Here is a 17735-nt window from a genome sequence, read left to right as displayed (position 1 = left end):
TCAGCCACCAAGGGACATGCTCAACTGGTTATGGTCAAACAACTGACAAACAAATCTGTGGTATTGAGCAGAATATTTGCTGTAGCCCATCTTTTATACCAAGTGTTATGCATGATACACTTTCAATCAGTTAAGATCAGAAGCCATGAGAGCCACTGCCTGGTACTGCATCAGGTCATTAATTATTGTTATTATTATCATCATCATCATCATCATCATTATTATTATTATTATTATTATTATTATTATTAATCTTCCTCTTTCAATTTTATTTCCATTCCTTGCCAAGTGTCTTCCCAACATCTAGGACAAAAAAAGTTCACTTTGTACATGTGGTAGGCCATTAAAATAAACACACCATTTACAAACTTATATTAAAAAAAAGAAAAAATGAAAAAAAAAGTAAGCAAGGAAAATAAAGTGGAAAAAAGGAAAGAAAATTCACAGCAACGATGCTCTTCTCAATACGTGTGACCAGTTACCAGTTAAGACAATCTTTTGCACTTCCTGCATGGATGGTAATCCAGGGATCATTCATAAATAATTTTCAGTTCCTTTTTTGATCATTCCAAGTGCTCCTACAGTCACTGGTATTGTAGCCATCTTGAGATGCCACATCTTTTTGATTTCAATCAGCAGATCTTTATATTTTCTGAGTTTATCAAATTCTTTTGCCGAGATATCATAGACACAAAATACGCTCACATCAATCAATAAACAGACTTTATTGTTTTGGTCTTTCACAACAATTTCTGGTTTATTAGCTTTGATGGTCACATCTGTACATACTGGGAAGTCCCAAAGAATCGTTACATTTTCTCCCTCTCTAACAGCCTCAGGGTGGTGCTTGTACCATTTGTCAGCACTTTTCATTTTATAATGCCAAACATTATCTGCAATACCTTGATTTATACTATACAGGTGCTAAAACCTTACATCCAGAGAGTAGGTGGTCCACTATTTCTATATCATTGTTGCAGTATCAGCACTTTGGGTCTGCTCCATTTTTCATCACATTGGCTTGACAGTCCCAGGACAATAAGTTCTGATCTTGGGTAGCCAAGATAAAGCCTTCTCTCTCTGTGCCTTTAAGCTCTGAGCTCCCTAGACACTGATGGCTGTGCTTCTGGTCTACATCAGCTTGTTTGCTACGGGCCACATATTTGCCATGCAGAGGATTTTCTTCCCACCCATCATCCAATTGTCCAAGCGCATTTTGCTTTGCTATGGTTTCACCTTCTTTGCAGCTACAGTTGTTGCACTTCCAATTTCAATGAGATTTAGCATCCATTCATTAGATGTTTCAAGATATTTGGCCAGTCCAGTTGTGATGGTTTTGTAGGAGGTTTCAAATCAAAAACCAAGCCTCGACCTCCTTGAGCTCTGGGTAGGTAAAGACGATCTGCATCTGCCTTTGGTTGGTGCCTCTTTTTGCAACTCAGAAACTCAAGGATTTTCCTGTCAATCTTCCTTATTTCACTCATATTCCAGTTGAATACATTGAAACTGTAAATAACAACCAGAACTGTTAAGGAATTTATTGCTAACACCTTGTTACGTGCATTTAACTCGGATTTTAGGACTGCTTGAACTCACCTTTACCATTCCTTCTCTTTCATTCTTGTATGCTGAATGCCAGAACCCTCATTCATTCCGAGGTATTTGTAAGTTTCTTCTTGCTTGAGTTCTTTTATGACTGTGTCAACATCCAACTCCACTGAATGTGAGGTCTTCAGTTTCCCTTTCTGGAAAGTGACCCTGGCACATTATCAAAACCAAATTCCATCCCAAGGTCATCACTAAATGCTTTCACAGTACGTAGTAGTCCTTCAAGCTCATTATCGTCTTTGCCTTAAAGTTTTAAGTCATCCACATAAAATAGATGACTTGTTTTCCTCTTGCCAATTTTATATCCATACCCTGTTCTGTTAAGTTCATTAGGGCTATGAATAAAATTAAGGATGAAAGTGGAAAATGCCACAGTTGATATTAATATTTTTTGTGGTCAGAACTCCATCAGAGTGGTATAATTGGAGATTTGTATTCCACATTGACATGTTGTGCCTCAGGAAATGTGAAATCACAAGAGAAATTTGGAAGATATCCAGCGATTTCAAGATCCATGAATGCAGCATGCTGTCAAAGGCCTTTTTTGATAATCAATCATGCAGAACTGAGATTTCTGCATTTGTTATGACAGTTCCTCAAGGGCCATGCTATTCATTAAGAGTTGGTCTTTGCATCCATATGAGCCTTGTCGGCACCCTTTTTGTTCAGTGGGGAATAATCATTCTGATAAATTTCCATAAATTGTTTTTCTCCATGAGGATGGATGCTAAAATTTTATACGTGGCAGATAGATATGCCATGGGTGGATAGTCTTGGGGAAAGTTGGTTCCATTATTCTTCAGGTGTAGGTAAGTAATACCTCTTGCTAACCAGTCGGGTGTTTTTGCAGGATCTCTCATTATTTCATTGAATAACTGGACTAACTTTCCATGTGCACACAGGAACAAGGCGAGCCAAAAATTTGGCACCTTTTCATTACCAGGGGATTTCCACTTATGGTCCTTCGTGAGTGTCATCCTTAGGTCTGCTATTGTGATATCTTCCCTTGCTTGTTCTGATAAATTTTGCTAGGATCCCTCTGTGTGTCTGATCCAGTCAGCATTTCAATTGTAACTCTTTTCATCATTCCCGATATTTTTCCAGAAGTCTTCAACTTCTCCCATGGCAGTGGAGGTCTTCAATGATTATTCCGTCTTTGCCTATTTCTCTGTAGAATGTTTTCACATTGGATGTGAACAGCTTATTTTCTATGTAAAATCTGTTTTTTTTCAAATCTTCATTTGCTTGGATTCTTTTGTTGCAGTGTTTCTTTTGCTGAAAGCAGTTCTTCTCTTGGTGAGAATCTGTTTTCTCTTCATTTTTCTTACATCGTTTCCACAAATTAGTTCATTCAATATTGATATTTCATTTCTCTTTATTTCAATCTCTTTTTCAATTTTACTTTTCCAGTTTGGAATTCTTCTAAGGTTTGTATTTCTTGACTTTTCTCAGAGGCATACAACTGCTTTCAATTGTCTTATTATTATTTTTTTTTTCCTTCTTTCTTCAAATTTTCTTCTGTTTCTCGCTGAGTGTTTTCCGTACACCTAGGGCAGCTAATATGAAATCTTGAGCAGCTAATATGAAACCTTCACTCTCTGCTTTTAGCCCTGAGCTTCGTAACCATTGGTGCGTGTGTTTCTGGTCGACATCAGCTTGTTTGCTACGGGCCACGTACTTGCCATGGAGAGGTTTCTGTTCCCATCTGCTAGCTAAATTTTCATGTGTTTTTGTCTTTGCAATTAATTTTATTTTCCTTGCAGCTGCAGTTGGCGTATTTCCTTCAGCTTGATCAATCTGGTGTGTATCTAAGAGATCAGCAGCGAATTGTTTGCTCTCTTTGAGAATAGAGTGAAGTCTTTTAGGTCTTTCATGTTTTTCAACAAGTTTTAGCAGCCAATCGTTGGTTGTTTCAAGGTATTTGGCCAGTCCGATTGTGGTGGTTTTGTATGTAAGCTCAAGCTGGATCAAACCTCGACCTCCCTGAGCTCTGGGAAGGTAAAGGCGATCCACGTCTGCCTTTGGATGGTGCATCTTATTACAAGTCAGTAGCTTGCGGATTTTTCTGTCAATTTTCATTATTTCACTGGTATTCCAGTTAAGCACATTGAAGCTATAAAGAACAACTGGTACTGCTAAGGAATTTATGGCTAACACCTTATTATATGCATTCAGCTCAGACTTCAGGACTGCTCGAACTCTTCTATAACATTCTTTCCTAACCTTCTCTTTCATGCTTGCATGCTGGACACCAGAGCCTTCATTTATTCCTAGGTATTTATAGGTTTGTTCCTGCTCAAGTTCGTTTATTACTATTTCGACATCTAATTCGATTGAACTAGACTTTACCAATTTCCCTTTCTTAAAAGTGGATTTGGCACACTTTTCAAGGCCAAACTCCATCCCGATATCATCACTGAATCCTTTCACAGTATGTAATAATCCTTCAAGCTCTTCATCATCTTTGCCATATAGTTTTAAATCATCCATATAAAATAGATGGCTTATTTTCCTGTTATCAATTTTATAGCCATATCCTGTTCTATTCAGTTCACTTGAGAGTGGTATTAGTGCTATGCAGAAAATTAGTGGTGCAAGTGAGTCACCTTGGAAATTGCCGCAGTTTATGCTAATATTGTTTGAGTGCAATACACAATTAGAATGATATAATTGGATATTATTAAGTGAGTGAGCAGTGCATGGCATCAAAGTGACACTGGGGTTAAATATATGAAGCCCAGACTACCTGTCTTATTAGGGTACACTAGGCACATGCATTACAAACCATATGCGTTCGACATGGTGATCTCATAGAAATAATACTTTTCTAAATCTCTCAGAGAGAAATTTATGCAGTAGCAGCACGATAAAGTGATAGCATGTTGTCAACATAATGTGACAGTCCCATGAAAGGGAAGAATGCTACTGTTATTTAGCCCTAGGAAACAGCGTATCCTGTTGTCTCAGAGAAATTTATCCAGTCGCAGCACGATAAAGTGATAGCATGTTGTCAACTTAATGTGACAGTCCCATAAAAGGGAAGAATGCTACAGTTATTTAGCCCTAGGAAACACGGTATCCTGTTGTCTCTGAGAGATTTATGCAGTAGCAGCATGAGAAAGTGATAGCATGTTGTCAACTTATTGTGACAGTCCCATGAAAGGGAAGAATGCTACTGTTATTTAGCCCTAGGAAACATGGTATCCTGTTGTCTCTGAGAGATTTATGCAGTAGCAGCATGAGAAAGTGATAGCATGTTGTCAACTTATTGTGACAGTCCCATGAAAGGGAAGAATGCTACAGTTATTTAGCCCTAGGAAACATGGTATCCTGTTGTCTCTGAGAGATTTATGCAGTAGCAGCATGAGAAAGTGATAGCATGTTGTCAACTTAATGTGACAGTCCCATAAAAGGGAAGAATGCTACAGTTATTTAGCCCTAGGAAACATGGTATCCTGTTGTCTCTGAGAGATTTATGCAGTAGCAGCATGAGAAAGTGATAGCATGTTGTCAACTTATTGTGACAGTCCCATGAAAGGGAAGAATGCTACTGTTATTTAGCCCTAGGAAACATGGTATCCTGTTGTCTCAAAGAGATTTATGCAGTAGCAGCACGATAAAGTGATAGCATGTTGTCAACTTATTGTCACAGTCCCATGAAAGGGAAGAATGCTACAGTTATTTAGCCCTAGGAAACACGGTATCCTGTTGTCTCAAAGAGATCTATGCAGTAGCAGCACGATAAAGTGATAGCATGTTGTCAACTTATTGTGACAGTCCCATGAAAGGGAAGAATGCTACTGTTATTTAGCCCTAGGAAACACGGTATCCTGTTGTCTCAAAGAGATTTATGCAGTAGCAGCACGATAAAGTGATAGCATGTTGTCAACTTATTGTGACAGTCCCATGAAAGGGAAGAATGCTGCTGTTATTTAGCCCTAGGAAACACGGTATCCTGTTGTCTCAAAGAGATTTATGCAGTAGCAGCACGATAAAGTGATAGCATGTTGTCAACTTATTGTGACAGTCCCATGAAAGGGAAGAATGCTACTGTTATTTAGCCCTAGGAAACACGGTATCCTGTTGTCTCTGAGAGATTTATGCAGTAGCAGCACGATAAAGTGATAGCATGTTGTCAACTTAATGTGACAGTCCCATGAAAGGGAAGAATGCTACTGTTATTTAGCCCTAGGAAACACGGTATCCTGTTGTCTCTGAGAGATTTATGCAGTAGCAGCATGAGAAAGTGATAGCATGTTGTCAACTTAATGTGACGGTCCCATGAAAGGGAAGAATGCTACTGTTATTTAGCCCTAGGAAACACGGTATCCTGTTGTCTCAAAGAGATTTATGCAGTAGCAGCACGATAAAGTGATAGCATGTTGTCAACTTAATGTGACAGTCCCATGAAAGGGAAGAATGCTACTGTTATTTAGCCTAGGAAACACGGTATAGTCTCTGGTCAGTTGTCTCTGAGAGATTTATGCAGTAGCAGCATGAGAAAGTGATAGCATGTTGTCAACTTAATGTGACGGTCCCATGAAAGGGAAGAATGCTACTGTTATTTAGCCCTAGGAAACACGGTATCCTGTTGTCTCAAAGAGATTTATGCAGTAGCACACGACGTAAAGTGATAGCATGTTGTCAACTTAATGTGACAGTCCCATGAAAGGGAAGAATGCTACTGTTATTTAGCCCTAGGAAACACGGTATCCTGTTGTCTCTGAGAGATTTATGCAGTAGCAGCATGAGAAAGTGATAGCATGTTGTCAACTTAATGTGACGGTCCCATGAAAGGGAAGAATGCTGCTGTTATTTAGCCCTAGGAAACACGGTATCCTGTTGTCTCAGAGAGATTTATGCAGTAGCAGCACGATAAAGTGATAGCATGTTGTCAACTTATTGTGACAGTCCCATGAAAGGGAAGAATGCTACTGTTATTTAGCCCTAGGAAACACGGTATCCTGTTGTCTCAAAGGGATTTATGCAGTAGCAGCACGATAAAGTGATAGCATGTTGTCAAAATTGTGACAGTCCCATGAAAGGGAGAATGCTACTGTTATTTAGCCCTAGGAAACACGGTATCCTGTTGTCTCAAAGGGATTTATGCAGTAGCAGCACGATAAAGTGATAGCATGTTGTCAACTTATTGTGACAGTCCCATGAAAGGGAAGAATGCTACTGTTATTTAGCCCTAGGAAACACGGTATCCTGTTGTCTCAAAGGGATTTATGCAGTAGCAGCACGATAAAGTGATAGCATGTTGTCAACTTATTGTGACAGTCCCATGAAAGGGAAGAATGCTACTGTTATTTAGCCCTAGGAAACACGGTATCTGTTTGTCTCAAAGGGATTTATGCAGTAGCAGCACGATAAAGTGATAGCATGTTGTCAACTTATTGTGACAGTCCCATGAAAGGGAAGAATGCTACTGTTATTTAGCCCTAGGAAACATGGTATCCTGTTGTCTCAAAGAGATTTATGCAGTAGCAGCACGATAAAGTGATAGCATGTTGTCAACTTAATGTGACAGTCCCATGAAAGGGAAGAATGCTACTGTTATTTAGCCCTAGGAGACACAGTATCCTGTTGTCTCAAAGAGATTTATGCAGTAGCAGCACGATAAAGTGATAGCATGTTGTCAACTTAATGTGACAGTCCCATGAAAGGGAAGAATGCTACTGTTATTTAGCCCTAGGAGACACAGTATCCTGTTGTCTCAAAGGGATTTATGCAGTAGCAGCACGATAAAGTGATAGCATGTTGTCAACTTATTGTGACAGTCCCATGAAAGGGAAGAATGCTACTGTTATTTAGCCCTAGGAGACACAGTATCCTGTTGTCTCAAAGAGATTTATGCAGTAGCAGCACGATAAAGTGATAGCATGTTGTCAACTTAATGTGACAGTCCCATGAAAGGGAAGAATGCTGCTGTTATTTAGCCCTAGGAAACACGGTATCCTGTTGTCTCTGAGAGATTTATGCAGTAGCAGCATGATAAAGTGATAGCATGTTATCAACTTAATGTGACAGTCCCATGAAAGGGAAGAATGCTGCTGTTATTTAGCCCTTGGAAACACCGTTTCATGTTGTCTCTGAGAGATTTATGCAGTAGCAGCACGATAAAGTGATAGCATGTTGTCAACTTAATGTGACAGTCCCATGAAAGGGAAGAATGCTATTGTTCCTAGGGCTAAATAACAGTGCTCCATCCTTATAGCAGCCCTTATTCGTTCCATGTACTTCTCAAGATTTTTACTCACTGTTTCCAGGGCTCCGACAATTATTGTTACTACTACTATCTTTCTCATTGACCACAACTGCTTAACCTCCCAAGCTAACCTGTCATATCTCACGACTTTTCTTTCTTCCTTATTGCATACCTTATTGTAAGCTGGGCATGCTATATCTATGATCCAGCATAGTTTGCTTCCTGTCTCAATTAACAGTATGACTGGTTTTCTATTCTCTAATCTCATCGTTGCACTGAATCATAAAATCCCACAGGATCTTTGCATTATCATTTTTGATGATGGCTTCAGGTTTGTGATCATACGGATTTTTCGCTCTGTCAAGTCCATACTTGTTGCAATGTGTCCAATGGACAAACCTGGCTATATTGTCATGGTGTCTCTTATATTCCTTCTGGGCTAGTGGCATACATTGACTGGTAATATGCCATACGGTTTCATCATTGTGTCCACAAATTTTGCACTTATCACTTTCTGCTGTGTTGTCTATTCTATATTTTATGTAGTTTGTTCTTAGTGCTTCCTCTTGGGCAGCACAGACTAGAGCCTCTGTTTCCGGTTTTAAATCACTTTTAGTCATCCACAACCATCTTTTTCCTTTGTCTGTCTTATCTTCAACATCCCTATCAAATTGTCCATGCATTCTTTTCTTTACCCACCTATTTTCAGTTTCATTCATTTTCAATTTCTTGTATAGTGCTTTATTTTTGCAATCTTTCATCCTACACAAGCCTGAACTTCTTATTTCCAATAATAGCAGTTCTGTGGCATTTTTTTACATACCATGCTATGTTGTTTTCTTCTGCTCTAAAGCTGTGCTCACATCCAATAAGTCCTCTTCCTCCTCTTTTTCTTGGTACATACAGTCTGTCTGTGTCACTTTTAGGGTGGAGTGTCCCATATCTAGTTAGCAACTTCCTTGTCTTTCTATCTCAGCTGTTTAGTTCGTCTACTGTCCATGCGATTATCCCTACTCCATATCTAAGGAGTGAAACTGCCCAAGTTTTGAAAGCTTCGATCTTAATTGTCCACTTAATTTCGACTTAAGGATCAGTCTCAGTCTGTGCAAGTACTCCACCTTAGATGTTTCTGTCATTTCTTTCTCCATCAGTTTATTCATTTTTCAAAATCCCCAAGTACTTTATAGCCTGTCTCTTCTATCTGCTTCACAAACTCCCCCAACGGTATTGTTAGTCCGTCCATACATTTGATTTTGCCTCTCTTCAATTCTAACACACCACACTTTCTCAGTCCGAACTCCATTCTGATATCAGCACTGAATGTATACACCATATGAAAAGAGGGAACTGACTTGGGCTTCATCTTTACCAAAAAGTCTGAGGTCATCCATGAATAACAAATGGTTGACTTTTTGCTGGCAGCTTTTGAATACACACCCAGCCTTTGCTTTCCTCAGAATCAGTGTTAGTGGTATCAAGCACAGTACAAAGATCAGTGGAGACAGACAGTCCCCTTGGAAGATGCCCCTCCTAATTTCTCCTGTCCCTAAACTTCTTCTGTATACTGTCAGTTCCATCCTCCAATTCACCATACTTTTACCAAGCAATCACTCAACACTTGATGCATTACCAAATAGGCTCATACACTCCATAATCCAAGAACGTGGAATCATAACATATGCCTTACGATAGTCGATCCATGACATAGCTAAGTTACTTTTCCTCCTCTTGCAGTCTCTGAGTACATTTTTATCTATCAGGAGTTGGTCCTTGATACTTCTGCACTTATACTTGCAACCCTTCTGCTCATGTGGGAGGACTCCATTTTTTTCCAGACGTTCTTACATTGACTCTGCGAGTATTCCAGTCAAGAACTTCCGCATAAGTGGCAAGCAGGATATCAGCCTGTAATTGTCTACTGTAGTGACTTTTTCAATGTTTTACAAGCACAGTACTGTCCTACCCAATGTCAACCACTCTGGTGTTCCTTGGTCGACATTTAACAAGGTGTTGAGTTGTGCAGCTATTCGTGCGTGACATTCACCAAATCTCTTGATCCAGTAACCTTGAACTCCATCTGGTCCTGGTGCCTTCAAGTTGCCAATTTTTTTTTTGCTGATTTCCTTCACTTCCCTAACTGAAATGGCTAGTTCTGCCTGTTTTGGACAGACCACTGTTTGTTTCAGTTCTTGCAACCATTCAGCATTCTTCTTGTGCTCCTTCTCTTTGCTCCAGATGTCACTCCAAAACCTTTGACTTTCGATATTATCTGGTATCAACTTTTCACCTGTACACTCTCCATTTATGTGTTTGTAAGTCCTGGTGTTTTTGTTATGTATTGGTCTGAATATTTTTTTATCATGCCTAAAGCACCTACTATGATAGGAATTGTTTCTGTTTTTAGATTCCACATTCGAGTTACCTCTATTTCCAGGTCTTTGTGTTTTGAAAGTTTCTCCATTTCTTTTAGAGACACGTTGTCATCTGCTGGTATTGATACAGCAATTAGAAAGCATTTTTTTTCTTCATGATCTCTGACAACTATATCTGGTCTGTTGGCCTTAATTTCTCTATCTGTGTGTATTGGCAAATCCCAGAGTATGGTTGCTTTCTCGTTTTCTGTGACCTTTTCTGGTGTGTGCCTATACCATCTTTTTTCTGTTGTTATTCCATAGTGTTGGCATAGTTTCCAGTGTATATAGGTCCCAACTCGGTCATGTCTGTGAATATATTCCTTCTCAGCCAGGACTGGGCAGCCAGAGATAATACGATTTATTGTTTCTTGTCCATCTCCACATATTCTGCAGTTACTTGTTATATTTCTTTTCATTACATGTTTTTGGTAATTTCTGGTGGGGAGGCTTTGGTCTTGTGCTGCAATCCTTCAGTCTCTGCTTTGAGTTCTGAGCTTCTCAACCATTGCTGGGATTTTTCTCTGTCTATTTCTTTTGCATTTAGTTTAGTCCAGTATTTGCCATGAAGGGGCTTTTCTTGCCATCGTTTTATCATGGTCCGTTGCTGTTCTAGTTTTAATTTGGATTTCATTTATTTTATAGCTCTTGTTGTTTCTTCTTCTTCTTCATAGTTGTTAGGTGGTATGACTTCTTTTTTGCATTTGTCAGCTTCCTTAAATACTGAGAACAGTTTTTTGTTTTGTTTGTGTTTTGTGGCTATTTGTATTAGTTTTCTTTGCTTCTGAAGTAGGTATTTTTGCAGTCCTATGGTGGTTATTTTATAGTACTATTCCAGCTTTATAAGGCCTCTACCACTTTCTATACATTGTACATATAGGCTTTCTATGTCAGATTTTGGGTGATGCATCCTAGATCCTGTCATTATTTTTCTTGTTTTTCTGTTTATTTCGGTTAGTTCATTTAGTGTCCAGTTAAGGATATTGTAGCTGTAACTTATAACTGGGACGGCTAAAGTGTTAATACCTGTTATCTTGTTTTTAGCATTGAGCTCTGTTTTTAGTATTGATCTAACTTGTCTATAGTATTCTTTCTTTATTTTCTCTTTCACTTGTGTGTGTTGTGTCTTATCTAGTTCATGGATTCCTAAATATTTGTAAGTTTGGCTTTGGTCTAATTCTTTTATTTCATTTGATTGATCTAGTGTGATGTTGCTACTCTTACCTAGTTTTCCTCTTTTCAGGGTTACTTTGGCGCATTTTTCTAAACCAAATTTTATATCTATTTCTTTGGTGAATCCATGAACTGTCTTTAGTAGTGTTTCCAGCTGTTTGTCATTTGTAGTGTATAGTTTTAGGTCATCCACATATAAAAGGTGGCTGATTGTTTTGCTGTAACACTTGTATCTGCATCCAGTTCTATTTAGCATATCAGATAGAGGTGACAGTGCCAAGCAGAAAGGAGTGGAGAGAGCATGTCTCCCTGGAATATTCCTCTTCGAATGGGGATGGCTTTGGTTTTCATGAGTCCCTCTTTTGTTTGGAGCTGTAGCACTGTCTGCCATTTATTCATAGAGTGTCCTATGTATTTTATAATTGTTGGTGCAACTTTGTTCATGACAAGTGTTTCGAGGATGCATGTGTGGGGGATGCTATCAAACGCCTTTCTGTAGTCGATCCAGGCCATACTGAGGCCTTTCTTCTTTCTGTGGCTGTCTTCAGTTATGGCTTTATTGATCATTAGTTGATCTTTACAGCTATATGAGCCTTTGCGGCATCCTTTCTGCTCTTCTGGAAACAGGTTGTTTTCGTCCAGGTGCTTGTTTAATCTTTGTGATATTACTGCAGTGAATGCCTTGTACATTGTAGAGAGACAGGTTATTGGTCTGTAGTTTTCTGGTTTTGCTGTCTCATTGGATTTGGGAATTAAGATGGATTTCCCCTTCATGAGCCATTCAGGCATTGTCTCTGGCTCTGCCAGTATGTTGTTAAAGTTTTCATCCAGCTTTTTGTGCATTCCTGTCAGATATTTCAACCAGAAGTTGGGGATCTTGTCATGCCCAGATGTCATCCAGTTGCTTAGTCTTTGCAGTGCCTGGGTGACCTCTTCAGTTGTTATGGGGTTCCAAAGTTGCTCAGGTGCTGAGTTTGTTATTTTCATACTCCTTTTTTTGGTTGTTCGTTCGCCGACCATATTTCTCTCCAGAATTCTTCCACTTCTTCTGCTGTTGGTGCTGCAGTGATTTCTATTTTATTTTTGCCAAGTTCTTGGTAGAACTTTTTGGAGTTGGAGTTGAACTGTTTGTTTGTTTTGTTCAAAGAAACTTTGGTGTTTCTCATACCAGCGGATCCTTTGTGCTTTGGCAAGGATATCTTGCTTTAGCTTTTCTTTTATCTCAGGTAAATCTTTTTCTGTGATGTTGTATTTGCACAGTATTTTTATTTTCTTTTTGTTGCTTAGTAGCGTTGATTGTCTACTAATTTCGTTAAGAATCAACAGATCTTTTCTCATTTTTTGTATTTTTTTTGGATATTATTTATCCACAGGGTTTGTTTGGGTGGTGGTACTCCTGTTTGGATAGATTTGAGTGAGTATCCAGCTTATTTTGTGGCTGCAGTGGCTGCTGCCTATATTATGTCATTTAGCTCAGTGATATTGCCATTTGTTTCTGTGGCTATTAGTTCCGTGACAGCCAGGTTTATGCTATTTATTATCGATGTTGTTTTTTTGTCTATTTTGATTTTTGGGAGGTATGGTTGGTGGTCCATTTTGAGATCTGTGTTTTTCGGTTCTTTGATTATTCTATTTTTTATGGTATCATAATCATTAGGCTCCCCTTCGTTGTTTCCAGGTTTTAGATTTGTGTCGCTTTTTTTCTCATTCATATGTTTGTCTGTTGTGTTTTGGTTTGCTGCTTTTCTTACATTATTATTCATCCTTACGGTCTGGGTTTGTTGTTTTTTGTTTACTTCGTTTTTGTTGGAAATGTTACGTCTGTCTTCGTGTTTTACTATCTCAGTGTTTAATTTATTTGGCATTGTTGTCTGTTTACTATCTACATTTTTCTGATGTATTTTTTCTTATAAATGTTCTATTTCTATTTCTGATATTTTTTTTGCGTTGAGAATATATCTTCGTATGTTAGCTAGTTTATTAGGGTTCATTGCTGTATCCAAGTGTTTGTTTAGGTTATTTTTCTTCCATATTTTATATGTATATGTTGTTGTGTTTTTGTTCTTTGGGTAGAGCACTGCTGTAAATTAAGCGTGTAGGATTGAAATGTATTCCTCACGTGTCCATTTATGCCTTTTTGGTTTTATTTGCAGAACATGAGGAACAACGTCTGGCCCATTATTTTGACAGTCATCATTTTCGTAGGGTACCGGTCCGTTCATTTCTATTGTCAAATTGTTTTGCCTGTGTAGTTTTTCATACTTTTTGTGTAACAAGTTTAAAGTACGCACTTCCCGATTGTTATTCTTGGGTTGAATAATACCATTATTATTTAATTTATTTGTAATTTTTTTGTACATGGTGTCTGGGGCCGGAGATGATCTGTTGTTGATGGATCGTAATGTATCAAGCATGTTTACATGGTTGGAGATGATATCGAGTTAAAATACATGATTTTGCTTGGAAAATAGCAATAAATTTCAATGAGTATTATTTACTTGGATATAGTCCAATCCTTTGTCAGTTAATTTTTGGCTCCATGTGATGTCTTTATTTCCGATGTTTGTGGATAGATTTCGGAGCACTGTTTTATCGCTCTCACATGTTAAACATCCCCTGGTGTTCTCTTGAGAGAAATGCTGGACATAAGAAGCATCAGATGTGGTGTGCAAGAGCGACGCTTGTGATGGTATGGTCATGTACTGTGGATGGATGAGGAGGGATGTGTGAAGAAGTGCCACTCCCAAACAGTTGAAGGTATCAGGGGGAGAGGTAGACCCAGGAAGACATGGGATGAGGTAGTCAAGCATGACCTCAAAGCGTTGGGCCTCACTGAGGCAATGGTGAAGGACCGAGATCTCTGGAGATATGCTGTGACTGCAAAGACCCGGGCTGCTTCCTGCACCAGTTCTGCATAGCCCCCTGCCCATTCAAAGTACCTTGGATCCCGGAACGTCTCGCTGTGCTTGAGGAGACCTGTTGAGTCAAGTACATGAACATCGAAATAAATATAAATATCAATGGAAATAGTAGTTGTGATACCTGTGCCGGTGGCACATAAAAAGCACCATCCGAACGTGGCCAATGCCAGCACCGCCCCGACTGGCTTCTGTGCCGGTGGGACATAAAAGGCACCATCCAAACGTGGCCGATGCCAGCGCTGCCCCGACTGGCACCCCGACTGGCACCATCCAGCGCCGCCCCGACTGGCTCCTGTGCCAGTGGCACATAAAAAGCACCATCCGAACGTGGCCGATGCCAGTTTCACCCTGACTGGCATCTGTGCCGGTGGCACATAAAAAGCACCATCCGAACGTGGCCGATGCCAGCGCTGACCTGACTTGCTCCTGTGCCGGTGGTACATAAAAAGCACCATCCAAACGTGGCCGATGCCAGCGCTGCCCCGACTGGCTTCTGTGCCGGTGGCACATAAAAAACCACCATCCGAAAGTGGCCGAAGCCAGCGCCGCCCCGACTGGCTCCTGTGCTGGTGGCACAAAAAAAGCACCATCCAAACGTGGCCGATGCCAGCGCCGCCCCGACTGGCTCCTGTGCCAGTGGCACATAAAAAGCACCATCCGAATGTGGCCGATGCCAGCGCCGCCCCGACTGGCTCCTGTGCCGGTGGCACATAAAAAGCACCATCCGAACGTGGCCGATGCCAGCGCTGACACGACTTGCTCCTGTGCCGGTGGCACATAAAAAGCACCATCCGAATGTGGCCGATGCCAGCGCCGCCCCGACTGGCTTCTGTGCTGGTGGCACATAAAAAGCACCATCCAAACGTGGCCGATGCCAGCGCCGCCCCGACTGGCATCCCGACTGGCACCATCCAGCGCCGCCCCGACTGGCTCCTGTGCCAGTGGCACATAAAAAGCACCATCCGAACGTGGCCGATGCCAGCTTCGCCCCGACTGGCTCCTGTGCCGGTGGCACATAAAAAGCACCATCCGAACGTGGCCGATGCCAGCGCCGCCCCGATTGGCTTCTGTGCCGGTGGCACATAAAAAGCACCATCCGAACGTGGCTGATGCCAGCGCTGACCCGACTTGCTCCTGTGCCGGTGGCACATAAAAAGCACCATCCGAATGTGGCCGATGCCAGCGCCGCCCCGACTGGCTTCTGTGCTGGTGGCACATAAAAAGCACCATCCAAACGTGGCCGATGCCAGCGCCGCCCCGACTGGCACCCCGACTGGCACCATCCAGCGCCGCCCCGACTGGCTCCTGTGCCAGTGGCACATAAAAAGCACCATCCGAACGTGGCCGATGCCAGCTTCGCCCCGACTGGCTCCTGTGCCGGTGGCACATAAAAAGCACCATCCGAACGTGGCCGATGCCAGCGCCGCCCCGACTGGCTTCTGTGCCGGTGGCACATAAAAAGCACCATCCGAACGTGGCCGATGCCAGCGCTGCCCCGACTGGCACCATCCAGCGCCGCCCCGACTGGCTCCTGTGCCAGTGGCACATAAAAAGCACCATCCGAATGTGGCCGATGCCAGCGCCGCCTCGACTGGCTCCTGTGCCGGTGGCACATAAAAAGCACCATCCAAACGTGGCTGATGCCAGCGCTGACCCGACTTGCTCCTGTGCCGGTGGCACATAAAAAGCACCATCCGAACGTGGCCGATGCCAGCGCCGCCCCGACTGGCTTCTGTGCCGGTGGCACATAAAAAGCACCATCCGAACGTGGCCGATGCCAGTGCTGCCCCAACTGGCACCCCAACTGGCACCATCCAGCGCCGACCCGACTGGCTCCTGTGCCAGTGGCACATAAAAAGCACCATCTGAACGTGGCCGATGCCAGCTTCGCCCCGACTGGCTCCTGTGCCGGTGGCACATAAAAAGCACCATCCGAACGTGGCCGATGCCAGCGCCGCCCCGACTGGCTTCTGTGCTGGTGGCACATAAAAAGCATCATCCAAAAATGGCCGTTGCCAGCGCCGCCTTAGCTGGCTTTTGTGCCGGTGGCACGTTAAAAGCTCCAACCAATTGTGGCCGATTCCGGACCCCCCTGGCACCTGTGCAGGTGGCACGTAAAAAGTACCCACTACACTCGCGGAGTGGTTGGCGTTAGGAAGGGCATCCAGCTGTAGAAACTCTGCCAGATCAGACTGGAGCCTGGTGCAGCCCCTGGCTTCCCAGACCCCGGTCGAACCGTCCAACCCGTGCTAGCGCGGAAAACGGACGTTAAACGATGATGATGATGATGATGATGATGATAATTATTATCATTATTATTATTATTATCATTATTATTATTATTATTATTATTATTATTATTATATAAAGGATTGAGGTAACTCCTCCTGAAGATAGAGGGTCAAAATTAAAAGACGAATGCCATTGTTATCTAGTGAACGATATTTCAACATCTTGTGTGTCTTCAACAGGTTCAAAAAATAATTTTGTCAGTCTGCTTCATTTTGGTTAAGATAGAGAGTCAAAATAATTAAAAGAAGACACTCTTTTAATTTTGACTCTGTTATTATTATTATTAATTTTATTATTTTTATTATTATTATTATTAATTTTATTATTATTATTATTAATTTTATTATTATTATTATTATTATCATTTTTATTATTATTATTATTATTATTATCATTATTATTATTATATTATTATTATTATTATTATTATCATTATCATTATTATTATTATTATTATTATTATTCAGTAGTTTTATTTTTATAGCGTGCTTTCACTTCACTACCGAGCGCAGCTCTGTGTGCCTTGGGTATTATTATTATTATTATTATCATCATTTTTATTATTATTCATTCAAGGTAGCAGAATCGTTATTATGCCATCCCGTTTGCGAGTCATTCAGGCCTTGTCTCTGGCTCTGCTAGTATGTCATTAAATTTCTCAGCCAACTTTTTATGTATTCCTCTTAGGTATTTTAACCAGAAGTTGGGGATTTTGTTGAGCCTGGATACATTCCATTGCTCTAGGGACCAGTTCCATAGGATTTTACACCTCTTTAAATGCTTTGCAATGTTTGTTTTTGAAAGGAGTGGCTTTCTGATTGCAGCCCGCATGTGAAATCTGGCTTTGTACAGCTCCCTGTAAACAGTTTTTGTGGAAACCGGGTTCTGGAGGTGGTCATTAAGCTCGGCAGTAATTCGGAGAGCTGTACTTCTGTGATCCTTTCTAACAATTCACATAAGAGTGCAACAGTCCCTATCTGAAAGTTTTGGTTTTCTTCTGAAGTTTTGTTTCAATGAGGAGATTTTCTCTCTTTCTCAAAGGCTGTCATTACTTTCGAGACAGTACTTATTGACACACCAAATATTTTGGCTGTTTTCATTATGCTAGTGCCTGCCATA

The 17735-nt window shown here is 41.0% G+C and overlaps 1 protein-coding gene across 1 annotated transcript in view; it reads left to right on the top strand.

Moving 5' to 3' along the window:
• Positions 1-17735, top strand: part of LOC115217639 (protein mono-ADP-ribosyltransferase PARP14-like) — a 231251-nt gene that overhangs the window by 191577 nt on the left and 21939 nt on the right. The window lies entirely within an intron of this gene.

This window comes from Octopus sinensis, linkage group LG1 (genome assembly GCF_006345805.1).
Source record: "Octopus sinensis linkage group LG1, ASM634580v1, whole genome shotgun sequence".
Lineage (NCBI taxonomy): Eukaryota > Metazoa > Mollusca > Cephalopoda > Octopoda > Octopodidae > Octopus > Octopus sinensis.
Note: the sequence above shows the minus strand (reverse complement) of the source record. Positions and strands in the feature narration are given on the sequence as shown.